A 15,021-nucleotide genomic window follows, 5' to 3' on the forward strand; every position below is an offset into this window, starting at 1 on the left:
TTTGCAATAAACACAAGATTGCCCCTAGTGATTGTTAACAGAAAAAAAAACAAACCCAAACCTTTAGTCCTTTTCACAGGGAAATGCCTAATTATTTGTGGTTCATTATTTGTGCATATGTTTTATGTGACTGACGATATCATTGATACTTTTTTTTTAAATCTTGGAGTACACCTATTTCAAATTTTGGAACTTAACAGAATATATGAGATCAGAGAGGAAAAAAAATCTGTTCAGTTTTGAAGGGTGCTTACTACTTTATAGCTACATATCAGATGACCATTGAGATTAGAAACAGAAACATATCTTTCTGTTTCTAGGATACTTTGCAAATGTTATCTCAGGATAAATAAACTTCTGGAAAATGCAGGTTGAACTAATTTTATTTTTTTTTTCTCACATTGAGACATTTTGAACCAATGGAATTTTTCCCCAATTATATATAAATTAAATGAGTCTTGGGCTTTCTTTTTCATCTAAGAAAATATTTCACTCTGCATTCCTTGAACAGAATAGTGTATTTCCAATGCCTCTTAATTAGCTCATGAACTCTGAATATTTAGTCTGCAATTCTATATTATTATTTACAAGCTCAAAATGAAAGATTTGTTTAAAATATATGCATTTAAAAGCACTTCAAACAACCTCTTTCTAGCAGATCTTCCTTAGAAGCAAATCTGTTGGTTATATATCAGCTCAGTGCTATGATAAGATGACCTGTGCAGTAAGTTATGTGTTGAACTGTTGTGAGTTTAATACCTCTGTTAGTTTAGAGTGCAAAAACTTCAGAAATGCAAAGCTAAACTTACAGCAGTCTGTTGCTTTCGTGCTGCTCCATGTGTTATGGAAGTGTTATCATCCTACTGAGCTAATGTAATTTGGTGAAACTTTCTCAAAGTCACAGTCATTATCTTGTAAGCCATCTCATGAAGTCATGTTGTGAAATTAATCAAGATCTTTGTGGGTGGTGCGTATACGTAAAAATACGCTTAAAACTCACTGCTAGTAGGGAATGCTTGGCAGTCATCATTTAATTAGAACAGATTTTCACAATTCCATGTATTGCTTTCTTTTCCTTTGTTGACATTTTATTCTCAGAAAAATTGATTCTTTTGTGAGCAACCTGCAGAAAGCTCAGTGTGCAGAGAGATGTATGCCACAGTACTAGAATTAAAGATGCTTAAAAACAAACTAACAACAAATACAACAAAAACACTTAGATAGCATGGCATTTCTTATGTCCAGATGAAACTGAGTCCCACACAGCTTCCTCAGCAACGATGTGGAAGAGTGTATGCAAATTCCTAGAATGGGGATCGTTTGTCATGCAAATATACCACTTGCTCTGTTATGTCTAGAATGATCAACAAATGTTTCCTAGTTTATGGAAAAACTTAAAAGAACCGCATTTCAAATTCTAAGCATGCAGGTCACTAGTAGAACACAACTACTACTAATTTGGGAAGAAGCTTTGCTGCATGAGATAGAATCTTCCTCCTGAAGATTAAAAAAACAAACAAACAAAAAAACGAACTAAATAAAACATAAATAAAACAAGAATAACAAAATATGTATTAAAATAAACCATGGTAACAGATCATCGCACTAAACTTTAAAAATCTGCTTGTAGGCACCAACAAGTTTATTACATTTTCTTGTTGCATTATATATTTGAAAGCTCTACTTAGTTTCCTCTGCAGTTTCAAACAACTTAAGAAGAAAATGTTTATTGTTGATTTTTCAAGATCATGAAAAGAATGTCCTTACTAGTTTCTTCCTGATTTAGATTGCAAGGAATGACTTAATTTGCATTTCAGTGGATAGCTGAACTTTGTGTGCAAATAAACAGTCAAACTTCTATCTTTTATCAGAGGAAAGGTAAAAACAGCCATTCTGAACCCTGTGTAACATTGTGAGTCTTGTAAAAAATACTTCCATTGCCAGTAGAAACACAGTCTCAGTCTGAAATGGATTTATCATATTAAAGAATTATGCAGAAGAATGATAGAAAATGCAACATGAACATAATAAAAATATTTGGAAACAGTAGCAATTTTAGTCATCTACCTTTAGACTGCTGTCCTTTGTAATTTCTAAAATCAAAATCATTGAAAAGATATTACTGTTTCTAAGAACTCCTCAAACTGCATTTTGAGTCAGATCCACTCAAGAGTGTAGGTACCAGTGATTTGCATGGGTTCCCGAATTTACACAAAAAAAATCTTGTTAAGGCCAATGTCTGTAAGCCAAAGTTTTGTATTATTGGTGCTATTACATTCTCATTCCAGTCTTTATAAAACACTGTTGATATTCAACACCACGTGCAATCAAAAGCAGTATACTGCTATTCTCAAACGTCATAGGAGTGACGCTAGTCTGCATGGTTCTTTATGATAGTTAGAAAATAATAAGGGTATCTTAAGTCTTACATACAGTTTAAAATTCTAGTGTTAATTGTAAATGCATACAGTGTACGGAAACATGTACTGGTAGGAAAGAGGAGATGATTGATTCCATTACCATTTATATATAAAGAGATACCGTTCTCAGCATCGTTTTGCTTCTTTCTGTACTGCTAGAGCAGCAATAATGGAGGATATCCTCATAAGAGCTTGACAGTCATTCATTCTCATGGCAGAGGGAAATAAAGATACTGAAACCAGCTGCCTAACAGTAAGAGCAAGTAAGAAGATTTAAGAAATTTTGACTGATTAAAAATGGTGGAAATCTATTTCTTGTGGGAAAACTGTCCCATTTGTGACCATAATGTTCATACTTAAAGAATTTATAATTCCTTTTAATTTATTTGTTAAATAAAGTGAAAAACTTGATTAGGCTACTTCCTCCTCTCCCCACACATGTGACTCCACATAGAAAGAAGGTGGAGACAGATGAATGTAAACTGTACAACAAAGTAAAGTATTCGTTGAGAGCTGTGAACGTCCGCAATTGGGTTTGAACCTCTGTGGGATTGATGGTGAAACCAGAACAATGCAAGTAGATGTCTGCTGTGTTTGAAGAAACAATTTTGAAAGATTGTATCATCCATTGTTATCTCAGATCCGCAAGGCAACCAGTCTATTTCTGAATTCAATCCTTCCTTAGGCAGATAAATATAGTCATGTATATTTTAGGCCATAATGTAAAGAACAGACAGTTAAAAGTTTCTTTGTGTTACTTATATACACAACTTAAAAGGTTGAGTTGTACAGTTGTAATGTATTTACAATGCTGTAAACTTCTGAGGAAGAAAAACAACTGGATTTTTTTGTTTGTTTGTTTGCTTTGTTTATTTATTTTTGTCAAGAAATCAGTGTTACTCAAAAGCATACAAGCCTGGGGGGGAAAAAACAAACAAAAAAAAACCTCAATGAGAAAGTTAATACATAAGACAGGAATAGGGAAAGCAGTGTAGGCAAATCTTGTACAAATACAAAATATGGTTCCAAGTAAAGCTTAAAAATCAGAATGGGTTTTGGATAATTTTTGCTCTCTGGTCTACAATGTATCAGTATAAATGCTTATATCAGTATAAGTACTTCCAATGTAACAAAACATACTTCATGCTATTAAATCACGCAGAGAAAGAAAACAAACCAGTGGGATGGATCCAAACGATGCAAAAACAGTATTGGATATGACAGAAAGTTGACCAAGATAGCAAAGTCAAAGAAAACAGGTCAGAGATAGAAGAGAGAGAGTGAAATACCACTTCAGAAGCTGCAAGTAAAAAAAAAGATGTCTTCCATGCAACAAGTTTCATTTCCCCATTGTTTTGAAAGGTGATATGCACAAATAACCTTGCTTTCTGAAATTCTTTTTTCTCTCTGTATAGGTTTAAATCAAGCATGTAATATGATAGCTGATTTCCAGATGTCCTCTTCCAGCAAGTCACCTAGCTGCAAACACTGGATCATGGAACTTAAAGAAATAAAGTTAACTAGTCTCCAGGTCATTATTCATTTAAGTAACATTGCGGATATCCTATTTGCACTTTCCCCTGCCACAGGAGAGAAAGACTTCATTATATCTACCAAATAAAAAGCAAACTGTATAAATGATTTATTTTTTCCTATCTAAAAGATTTATTCATAAGAACTATGATGTGTAGCAGGGGCAGCTGGCTGAACAGACTGCCTTGCTCTTTTAGCCTCTGTAACTGGGAAACTCATTAGGACCACATGAGTTGTCAAAGCATACGGTATGTTTTGTACTGTATGAATACTGTCCACAGGCACTGGCTTTGAAGGCAGGCCAATGGCAAACAGTGGCACCAGGAGACCAGGGAAAATATAGTGTAATCAAGGTGACAGAGTATAAAACACAGGTTGTGCAAGACTCCTGTTAAACAGGCAAAAAGCCAAGGGTACATAGCTAAAGAGTTTTGAAATTTCTCTCTAGTAGTCATTTGCTTGAATTCAAATAGAAAGAAACTGTTGGCACAATATGTGATGTTCTTAGTTTTCTCCTCAGCTCCTATCTGCTCCTCCCATTATGCTAGAGCAGATAAGAATAAAAGAAAAGAAGCTGGTACGGTTCAGTGAGGTCCAGCAATAGAAAAAAACAAGTTGTCAAGCTGCACATCAACTATCATGAGTCACAGAAAGGAAGTGTCAGTCAACAGAGAGCTAAAAGATCTCCACTGTAGAAGGGTCATTAGTTCTTGTTTGCAGAGCACACTGAAGATTAAAAGTGTCAATATTACCTAGAAAGCTGTTTTGCCCAGTAAAGTGCAAACTCCACTGCATTGTCAAAAATCTTGAAATTATTGGAAAATATATTTTTCTAAACCAGCTGATGTAAATCTGTTATTGTCCATGATTAGTCTTGCTCTTTCTGCCAGTGTGAGAGCTTGTACACAAGGATTTTACCTCCATATATATATAGCAGTAGAAAACTATTTCATGGACAACAGGAAGAAAACAACCTACTTAAAAGAAATATGTTGGACAGGCTTGGTGTAAATATATCTCTAGATAACTAGGGGGATAAGTGTTCTGACAAGCAAGTGCTAACAGTTGTTCTGGTGAAAATAAGTACACGGAAGAATTTTCTCTGACTATAATTCTCATTGATCATCAAAGAATACATTTATACATATAATTTCAATTTATGAACAATTATGTTATGTGGTACATACCCATAAATTTTTCAAGTCCTACTACCCTAAATTTACTTACAAACCTAAACATCCTAAGTAACCCTTTCAAGTTTTCAGTATGTTTAATCTACTTGTTCCTGAATGGTAGGAAAACATATATTTATCTTCATTTTGGTTAAACAAAGAATATAGACACTGTCAAATGATTTCTTGACAGCTACATGAGGAGGAAGTAAAAGCTACTCAAGCATCGCAAATTGCCATTTAGTTGTTCTTATATTTTTGTTAATTCATGAAGATAATATTAGCCTAAGTTATTGTATGCAGAATTACTTTCTGAACATGTGAGATTATATGCAATTTTCCCCTCCCACCTTTTTCAGCAAATTTGACATAAATTTGCATACCAATAAGCATTTTAAGGGGATGGCTGATCTAACAAGGCTGGCATCTGCTGTTGTTTCGGAGATAAAATCTTAGCCACATAATGTATTTCCATATATTTCTGGTATTCATTTCACTGTTGTTCATTTTTGATCTCTGTTGGTTTCATTTTAGATTTGGATTTTCATTTGTATATCACTGACAATTTTTTCAAATAATCCAGCTGCACGTTTCTTCAATGAGATAGTGTCATTCCTATGTACAGATAAATAGAGTCCTTCTTTTTCTTCATGAGGAATGTTTCTCCATGAAGATGTACAGATTTTCCTCAGTGGAAGAATTTGTGCAAACAATGAATCTATGAAGTGGAAATGAACTCATTCCTATAGCAATAGTAATTCTGAGAGATTTAATTTTTATAAGTTTTCTTGCTTTGTTTCCTTTCCATAAGCCTTCCTACCCAAGAATCAGTCACAACACCAGTATTTCAACTGACAGTTGTTTACCTAATCAATTAGGAGACATAAAAGCCCTGTGACAGAAAATCTCTGTTCTCTCTGCAATATTAATTCCAACATCTAACTATCATAACTGTGACTGGGCCTAATTTTCCTTTTTTTTTGAATCTATTACTTTATTAGCTATAGACAGAAAGAAAATTTGTTTCCCTTTCTCTTTTCAGCAGCAACCTGCCATAAATTTATCTTCAAACTAACACTTTGTTGGTTTTTGGGTTTTTTTTTGCTGCCAGTCATGTTTACAGACTCATGTTTCTGCACCTTTGGTTGCCCCTGTTGCTTTTCCTTGCACTCCCTCAAACTGCTTCAACTGCTTCACATGCTTCTGGAAATACAGTTACCCAAAAGAGTTTCTAACTGGAAACCCACTACTTCTGAATAACTGAGAAGAAGTATTACTGGATTTTGAAAGCCTTTGTCTAGTCTTCAGTGCCTTTAGGGATGTTTTGGACTCCCCTCAGGTCTGAAGTCAGAACATGAGTTTTCTATTTGTAGAGTAGAATGGTGGATAAACTGGGGGACTTTTTAAGCATGCCAATTAAGCTTTTCTGCAAAGCAGTGAAGAAACAGGGTGAGAGTGGAGGCTTTGTGATATGACCTATGAGTCAACTAGTTCAACTTGTTACAGAGTGGGGTGCTTTGCTGAGGATGCTAGTTTGGATAGCTTCCTTCTTTGTAGTCAAATGTTCTTATGCAGATGGCTCCTTACAACGTCAGCTACAGCTGTGGAAGTTGTGAAGGCAACAATTTACCAAATGGTAAGATTTTTGTCATTTAATCAAAATCTTAAATTAATTTTTAAGCCAACAGCTTCTCATATAAAAACAACAACAGCTAAACAGATGCAAATCACCAATACCGAAAAGAATCAGAACTGAATTCAGGCTTAGTTTAGAGCTATCAAAATTGAAGAAAAATATGGTAGTTCATAGTGCATATGCAACCTAGTAGCTGTCATTGATATTTCATAGCCTATGGAAAGCCTTTATTGATACCTACTTTCCACCTGATATTTATATAATGGTAGATCAATTTTTATTCCTTTTTTTACTTCAGTCTATGAAGTTTTAAGCTCAGTGCCCAAGAAAAATGCATATCCTTATATGCTAGGATAAGATAATCACATATTTTATATACTCCTTTAGTATGACTTCTGTGTATGCGAAAAAAGCAGATGAAGGCATAGCAAAAGCAAACAGGGACATGGTTTGATTGCAGGAAATTATGTGGAAACCGGCCAAATAAGCAAGCTCTTCCTCTAACTGTCCCTCCTGACCTATGAAATGGCCATCTCAGTAGTGGAAATGCGCCAAACGAGCAAGTTATTCTTCCTGTTCTCTGTTTTGGCCTACGAAAAATCTAGTGAGAAGGACCACTGCCTCAGTCAAGAAAAACGTACTTAGAGGGCAAAGCCCTTCTCCTCATTTCTGCCCTGCAGATGATATTTGAGCAAACTATTAAATCCCAAGTGCATAGGAGATTGGCTCCATTTTTTGAACCAACACAAATGTGCAGTTCAGATCTGGCAGTAGACTGTCATTTTGCTCATATTAACACATCATAATTTTTCTCTTCTTACTTTTGTTCCTCTCCTGAATTCTTTCCAGTACACAAAATCAAGTGTCTCTTCTGTGAAGAACTATGATTCATAAATACAAGCAAAGGTGATGAATGAATGAAGAGAGAAATTAAAATGGTATGAAGAAAAAAATGTATTAGAAAGAGAGAACACCATTTTTCCTGTAATGGTTATGCAGAATGCAAGATTTCTACAGTGAGTCTCTGTCATACCTGATCCCAGCTTGAAGCCTACCAAACTTTTAACCCTGCTTTAGGAATCAATGGAGCTTAGCCAACGGTATGCTATTTTAAGCCATTTAAGGCATAATGTTGAAATTCTGAAAATTTTAGATGTTTCAGTTTAAAGGAGAAATAACCATTAAATGATCAGTCCAAGTCATATGAACCCCTCTTCCATCTTTTAATGATTAATTCAAAATCCGTAACATCTATCAGTAGCTGGCAGAGTTTGATTTCCTAACACCTATCAGTAGTTTGTATTGTTGAAGAAAGACAAATGCTGTCATCGTTTTTAGAGAAAATGAATAAGCCAGTCATAATAGGCCAGCAATAGATAAATGTAGAGCATGAGGGACCTAGGCGCTTTATCTTAAAGAAAATAATAACAATCAGTTTAATGGAGAATTCAAAAACACGAGCTGCTAGCTTTTCAGTATAGGCAGTTATTTTTTAATTGCTGCTCTCTTTCTGATCCTCAGAAACTTAGGGTGACAGTGATAAAAATTAATCATGATACATTTATTACCCTTTAATTTTTTGTTTGCTTTTTCTACTCATTCATTTTTCAAACTCATTCAGAAGAAATTTTTTTTTATCAAAAAGAATCGGTGTATTAATGAATAAGCAAAAAAGTGATGATTGTCAGAAAAAAAAAAAAACTCCATGTTATTTTATTCAGTGTAAATCATGGAGAAGAAAAATGTAATGAAGATAAGTAAAAAAATAAAATATTACAGATGCAAACTGTTGTCACTTGAAAAAAGGTTGCTACAGTCAAGTCTTATGGTAAGATTGATGTACTTTCATCTTAGTGAAAAACGTAAGTTTTGTTTGGTTTTTTTTTTTATAAAAATCAACTTTCAGAGAAAAACTTGAACTCCCTTTTCTTTGGTGAATGTACATTCCCAATTTACCAATTACAAGTTTCTGAAGAATGACTTCTGATTTTATACACAGTGGAAAAGAATCATGTATTGTTGAGGTTTTTGTGTGTGTGTTATGTGGTTTAATGTAGTTCTGATATTTTTCCAGATATGATTTGTTCAGAAGAGGATACAGATGTCTGTAAAGCTCCTTTTAGAAACCTTCTTACATCTTTTCAAGATAAAAGTATATTTTTCTTCTTTCTCAGGTCTTTGAGGAAAATAATACTGCATAGATGGCTTTCAGAAGAAATTTGATTCTCAGAATATATAGACTTAAGAGCTGAAAAAGCATCTGTATGAAGCACTGTATCTTAATAAAAAAAAAGCCATTGCACAATTCAGAGGACACAGTGGATAAAGTAACTAGGGATTGATAAATTCTGCTAGAGGGAGCTCGACAGCTATGTATTTACTCAAGTGAACATCACAAGAATTTCACAATCTACTTATAAAAATTAAATTATATTAACACAGACTAGAAGTCACATATGTAAGCCTTCACAAACACAACATCTAGATTGCTGATCATTTGTAAAACATTACCTTTTTGCTTTGAGCATTACTTTTGTAATCAAACTAGAGCCTACCTTTAAATATAATATGTTAAAATGGTAGTCCTGTTATGGATGCAAGAGCATAAATAATATTATACAATAAATTAACTTTCTGTCCTATTCTGAAACACAGATGTAGGCAAAGAGCATGCTCTTGTACCAGAATGGCAGTGAAAAGCCTTGAGCCAACATTATAGGCACAGGACACAATCGTACAAAGCATACAAGCTGTGAAAGATTTGCAATTTCTGCTCATGTGTTTCAAGCTGATCAGCAGTTCAATTCCTCTTTCAGTTAGTCCTATAAGCTACAGTCAAATTACCCCTGTTCACTTGATCTGCTTATTTCTCAGTACCTACTATTTTCCTTCTCACTGTTGGATTTACTGCCTTCATATGCTGCCACTAATGCAGCTCATGTCAGCCACACGAGAGTCAGCTTTACATGGGCTTGTTCTGGCATTCCTAATAGTCAAGAAAGTACAAAATTCCTTTTGCAAAACCTTTGTGAAGCAAGAAAATATTATGGCATTTCACCTGTGTTAACTTTTCTAGCTGCAACAGCAATGTTGCTAGCACAACTGAAATCAAATAGCTGTGGAATGTCTCAAAGGACAGCATGCTATGCCATGTGCTGTGTACAGAGATGGCCTTTAAGTGAAGGAAAGATGAAGAATGGTATGTTGAAAGAAAAGTTGTTTTTTTAAATGCTGATTTACTTTAATAACAATATTTTATTTACTGATCATTGCAGAGACAGAGTTTGTCTCCTGACAGACTTTTGGTAGCATCTCCCTCTCAAGCACATCTTACTGAGCATTGTGTTTATTGTCAGAAAATGGGGTTATAAAAAATAGAGGGCTACTGTGAGATATTAATGACATACTTCAATTTATCATGCCGTGCTTACAGAAAAGCTTTAACGTTAAGGCTTTCTAAAACACAATGTGAACACAGTGAACAGTTCTGGTGGGAGCTGATTGCCATGGGTAAAAAGTGAAGCGGTTCTAGAATAAATAAAGGTAGATATGATTAAAAATTTTCCCCCTTAAAATGGGGAAACAGACATTCAATTTAGAGTTCATTTAAATAGCGTAATTTTGTGAGGAATTAGTTGCTTAAAAATTACTGAAAAAGATCAAAATAACCAACTAAAACAATGGCCTCTTGAGTCTAAACATCTTAACAGATGGTTTCTATTAAACTTCTATTGTTTCTTCAAGAACTCCTTTAATGTCTACAACAGTTTTATTATTATTATTATTTTGAGGACATACCTACAGTATTTTACATGTATCATAAAAGGACAAAACTATGCCAAATATTTGACAGAAGCATTTCTAATGGGCTTAACTTCTCTTTTTTTCAGCTGCTGATTCAGGTCATGTTTTCATTTACTTTCTGCTGCTGTTGGAATTGATGAATGATTCTGTTCAACAGGAGGCTCTTTCACCACAGTTCAGTTTCTACTCAGTATTTCCTCATGCCTTTCTTCACCAGCAGCACATTTGAAGAAAAAGTACTTAAAAATATTTTGTTTCCTTGGCTTTAAAAAAGTACAACTATTTAGGACACATATGAAGACATCCAGCAATCCCTATGGAAATTTGTTGGACAGATCTTGGTTCTAATCCCACAGAAAACTCTCATGACTTTATAACAGTTGTAAGCATAAGAGCTACATGATATAGTTCTGTTATTTCATAGTGAACGCATTCCACAATGACTAAGTGATATAGGTCAGCATTGGTACACTGTATTCCAGGAAAATTCTCCATGTAAGAGTAAACATTATGCAGACAAAGAGACACAGAGATGTATGATAGATTATGATTTTCCCTCTTTTTCTCTAAGTGTGAAATTAAAAACCATAAAAAAGGGTTCCTAGTATCTTGTGAATGAGGCGTATTCTATGTATTGGAATAAACTGTATAGATCACCTGCTTCCGTAATCTCATTTAATCTAATCTAATTGAAAGTAAATATAATAATATCACAACCATCTGCCTCCAAAAATGCTGTCATTAACCCTATGCTATGTTACCCTCCTTGGAAATACTACATGATATTCATGTAATCGGAACCCCAATTAAATTTCCTTGTAAACCACTATTCTGTTATAGTCAACCTCAGGATTATGCAATCCAGAACAGAGAAATTCAATACAACACAAGCTTCTTTTCATGATACATCCTCTGAATAGAATTGAGACTTTTGCTGTAGAAGTCAGATTTTCAAGCTCCATAATGGTAGTTATAAATCTTCTCCTCATAATCTTTTTGCTTTCCTCTGTATTTATGGTTTCCTCCATGTCTTTCTAAACTTCTGCTTCTATTCCCCTGCTGCTGTGATGGGCGCCTCAGTCACTGCTTGCTAACACAGCTGAGCTGTTTCATCATTTCTCCCTAACACTCCCTAGAATGTATTCAGAACCACCTTCTGTACTCCATTGCAGATTGCACCATATTGATGAAAGTAAGCATTTAAAACAGAATTTGACAGTGGAAAGTGCTTGCTGCTGTTTACAATGGGTGGAGAGATACACTCTCTGGCTCCAGCACAGATGGATAAAATGTGAGCTGTATTCAATAGGAAACAGCAATTGTACTAATATCTGTAGAAAAACCTAGTGACAAATACAAGTTTACAACTGCATGCAAAACTGAAAAGTTGGCATCTGGAGAGAGTTTAATGTTTCACTGGAGAGACATGTCTGAATTATTTAGAAACTGTAAGGCACATTTTTTTTTTTACAGTAGTGGGTGGTTAGGGTGGGATCACAGCAATGAACATGGTAGATCATAGAATCATAGAATATCCCAAGTTGGAAAGGAACCACAAGAATCGTAAGTCCAACTCCTGTCCCCACACAGGACCACCCAAAAATCAGACTCTGTGTCTGAGAGTGTTGTCCAGATGGTTCTTGAAGTCTGTTAGGCATGGTGCTCTGAGTACTGCCATGGAAGGTCTGTTCTAGATCATACCATATCTCTGACTCCAGAAAAAAAGAATTATCAAAAGATAATAATTATAATTAATTGTGTGCTATAAATAGGGTACTTCAAAAAACAGGGCTAAAAGCACTGCAGTATAGGTTTAAATTTAGTAGTTAGAGCCACTCAGTTCAGCTGTGTGCTGCTTGAAATTATCAGTATTTTCCATAATCCATATTAAAAATACATATGCTTGAGCATAAAAACAAAACAAAAAGTTAAAGGTATCTTCTCTATCCATCCATCCAGCTAGCTAGGTAGCTAGCTAGCTAGCTAGCTATCCATCTATCTACAGATAAAACTACAACAGCAAAACAAATGTAAGTATCAGGAAGACCTACAATAGAAAAATGAGAATTAGATATAAAATAGCATGTGGAATGAATGCCTTGAAAAACTATTATATGCCCTCTAGGAATAAAGATTGTTTTACTTCTGTATGACCATAGAGGATTGTTCATTAACTTCAATGGCTATTGGATCAAGCACTGATTTTCCAAAGGTCAAGGCAATTTGTGACAAAAAATAAACAGAACAAAACAAGACAAAATGGTTTTACTGAAGAAAATTATGAAAAATATGCTTGAGATAAAGATTATGAGCAAGACTATTTGTATGCCTACATCATGATTCCATAGTTCTAAATACCCAGACGCCTAATAGGAGTATGAGCTTATCTGATGGCCCCTGAGCAATTCCTTTATTTATCTATTTATTTTACAGTGGAGCAATTACAGTCAAATAGACTGTATCTCAGTGTCCAATTAACTATATTTCAGTTCTGGAAGATCTTTCTCCACCCTTCCCATGAGAGTATCATACTTTTCCATTATCCAGCTATCTATCATGATATTATAATCCTTTTTGTTCAAATAGCATCATTGGCTGGAGTTTTCCCATAATTCTCATTTGTATTTAGGTAGCTAACAAACATTAAACATCAATGCAGTGGCATGCTATATAGTATAAAACATCAGAGTAACAAGGATTTCAAATTTTTTTGCTCTGACTGCATGTGTTTTCAAAGAAGGAAGGTGTGATACCAAGTTAATACAGAATTTGTCAGTGCAGAAAGAAGTGTAACCTAAGCAAGTTTTCACCATATTTAATGATGACTAAAGTGGTGTCTTGCTCTCTCTTGGTATTTTTCATTGATCAAAAGTAACTTGTGTGTTTGATATATTTATCAGTTGGAAACACCCCTACTGCTTCTAGAGTCTCACCAAAAGATAATGTTATCCTAAACTAAAGCCAAGAAAACATTTGTCCTTTCTGAGCCAGACTTTTTCTTTGCAAGCCAAAAGTCAAGTCTGAGTTTTAATGAGTTTATCCAAGTATAACAAAAATTCTTCATCATGAAACACTCAACCAAACCCTAGAGTAGACAATTACTTGGAACTAGTTACTGACTGAGATGTTACAGATGTCATGGAAAACAAAGCTCATGTATTTTTTCTTGAACAATCATGGCATAAGAAAGTCTTTACCATCATCTTTGTCACTAACACTCCAGCTATCTCCTGTGATATTTACTTAAGTACATTGCTATGCTATGCTAAGTCTTGAAAAAGATTATTAGGTGGCATTGCATCTATAGCTGAGAGCACATCACTTTAACAATGACTTGATAGGCAGCAAAAAGTCCTCCCTCAAGGTCCTTTATAGCCTATCTGTATCAGAAAGTGGTCCAAACTATAACAAGGAAGTCTTTAATCATAATGCATTAGGGTGACTTCTAATTAGATCTCATACAGAATATAGATTCTGTATCCTTTTTTCTTGCAGTTCTGAATTTAATGCAAGATCCAGGGAATGACAAACTGAATGACACAAAATCATGGAAATGTTTGAGTTGGAAGTGATTCTTAAAGTTTATATAGTCTGACTTCCTTACAATGAACAGGGAAATCTACAGCTCAATCAGGTTGCTCAGAGCCCTGTCCAGTTTGACTTTGAATATCTTCAGGGGTGGGACATCCGCCATATCTCTGGGCAACCTGTTCCAGTGCCTCACTAAAAACTTTTTCCTTATACCCATCCTAAATACACCCTCTTTTAGTCTGGAAGCATTTCCCTTTGTCCTGTCACAAGAGACCCTGATAAAGTCTGCCCTCTTCTTTCTTACACCTCCCCTTTATATACTTCAAGGCCTCTATCAGTTTCCTCCAGAGCCTTCTTCAGGCTGAACAAGCCCAGCTCTCTCAGCCTGTTCTCACAAAGGAGAGGGAGGTGTTCCACCCCTTAGATCATTTTTGTATCCCTCCTCTGGATGAACTCCAACAGTCTCTGTTGTACTGACAACTTCACTTCTGGACACAGTACTCCAGGTGAAGTCTCACCAGCAGAGGGGCAGGGTCTCCTCATTTGTCCTGCTGCCCATGCTTCTTTTGATGCAGCCCAGGATACAGTTGGCTTACTGGGCTGGGAGGGCATATTGCTGGCTCATGTCCAGCTTTCCATCCACCAGTAACCACAAGTTCTTTCAGCAGGTTATGCTCAATTCTTTAATTCCCCAGGTTGTACTGATAGTAGGGGTTGCCACTACCCAGGTGCAAGATCTTGCACTGCAATTTGTTGAACCTCATGAGATTCATTGGGGCCCAATGCTTGAACCTCACTGGGCCTGTCTGGATGGCATCCTGTCCCTCAGGCTTGTCAACAGCACCACACAGCTTGATGTCATCTCCAAACTTCAAGATATCAGTGCCATTGATTAAGATAATGAAGTGCATAGGTGAATACAGAC

This window comes from Tympanuchus pallidicinctus, unplaced genomic scaffold, assembly GCF_026119805.1.
Source record: "Tympanuchus pallidicinctus isolate F22 unplaced genomic scaffold, pur_lepc_1.0 scaffold4, whole genome shotgun sequence".
In the NCBI taxonomy this organism is placed as follows: domain Eukaryota; kingdom Metazoa; phylum Chordata; class Aves; order Galliformes; family Phasianidae; genus Tympanuchus; species Tympanuchus pallidicinctus.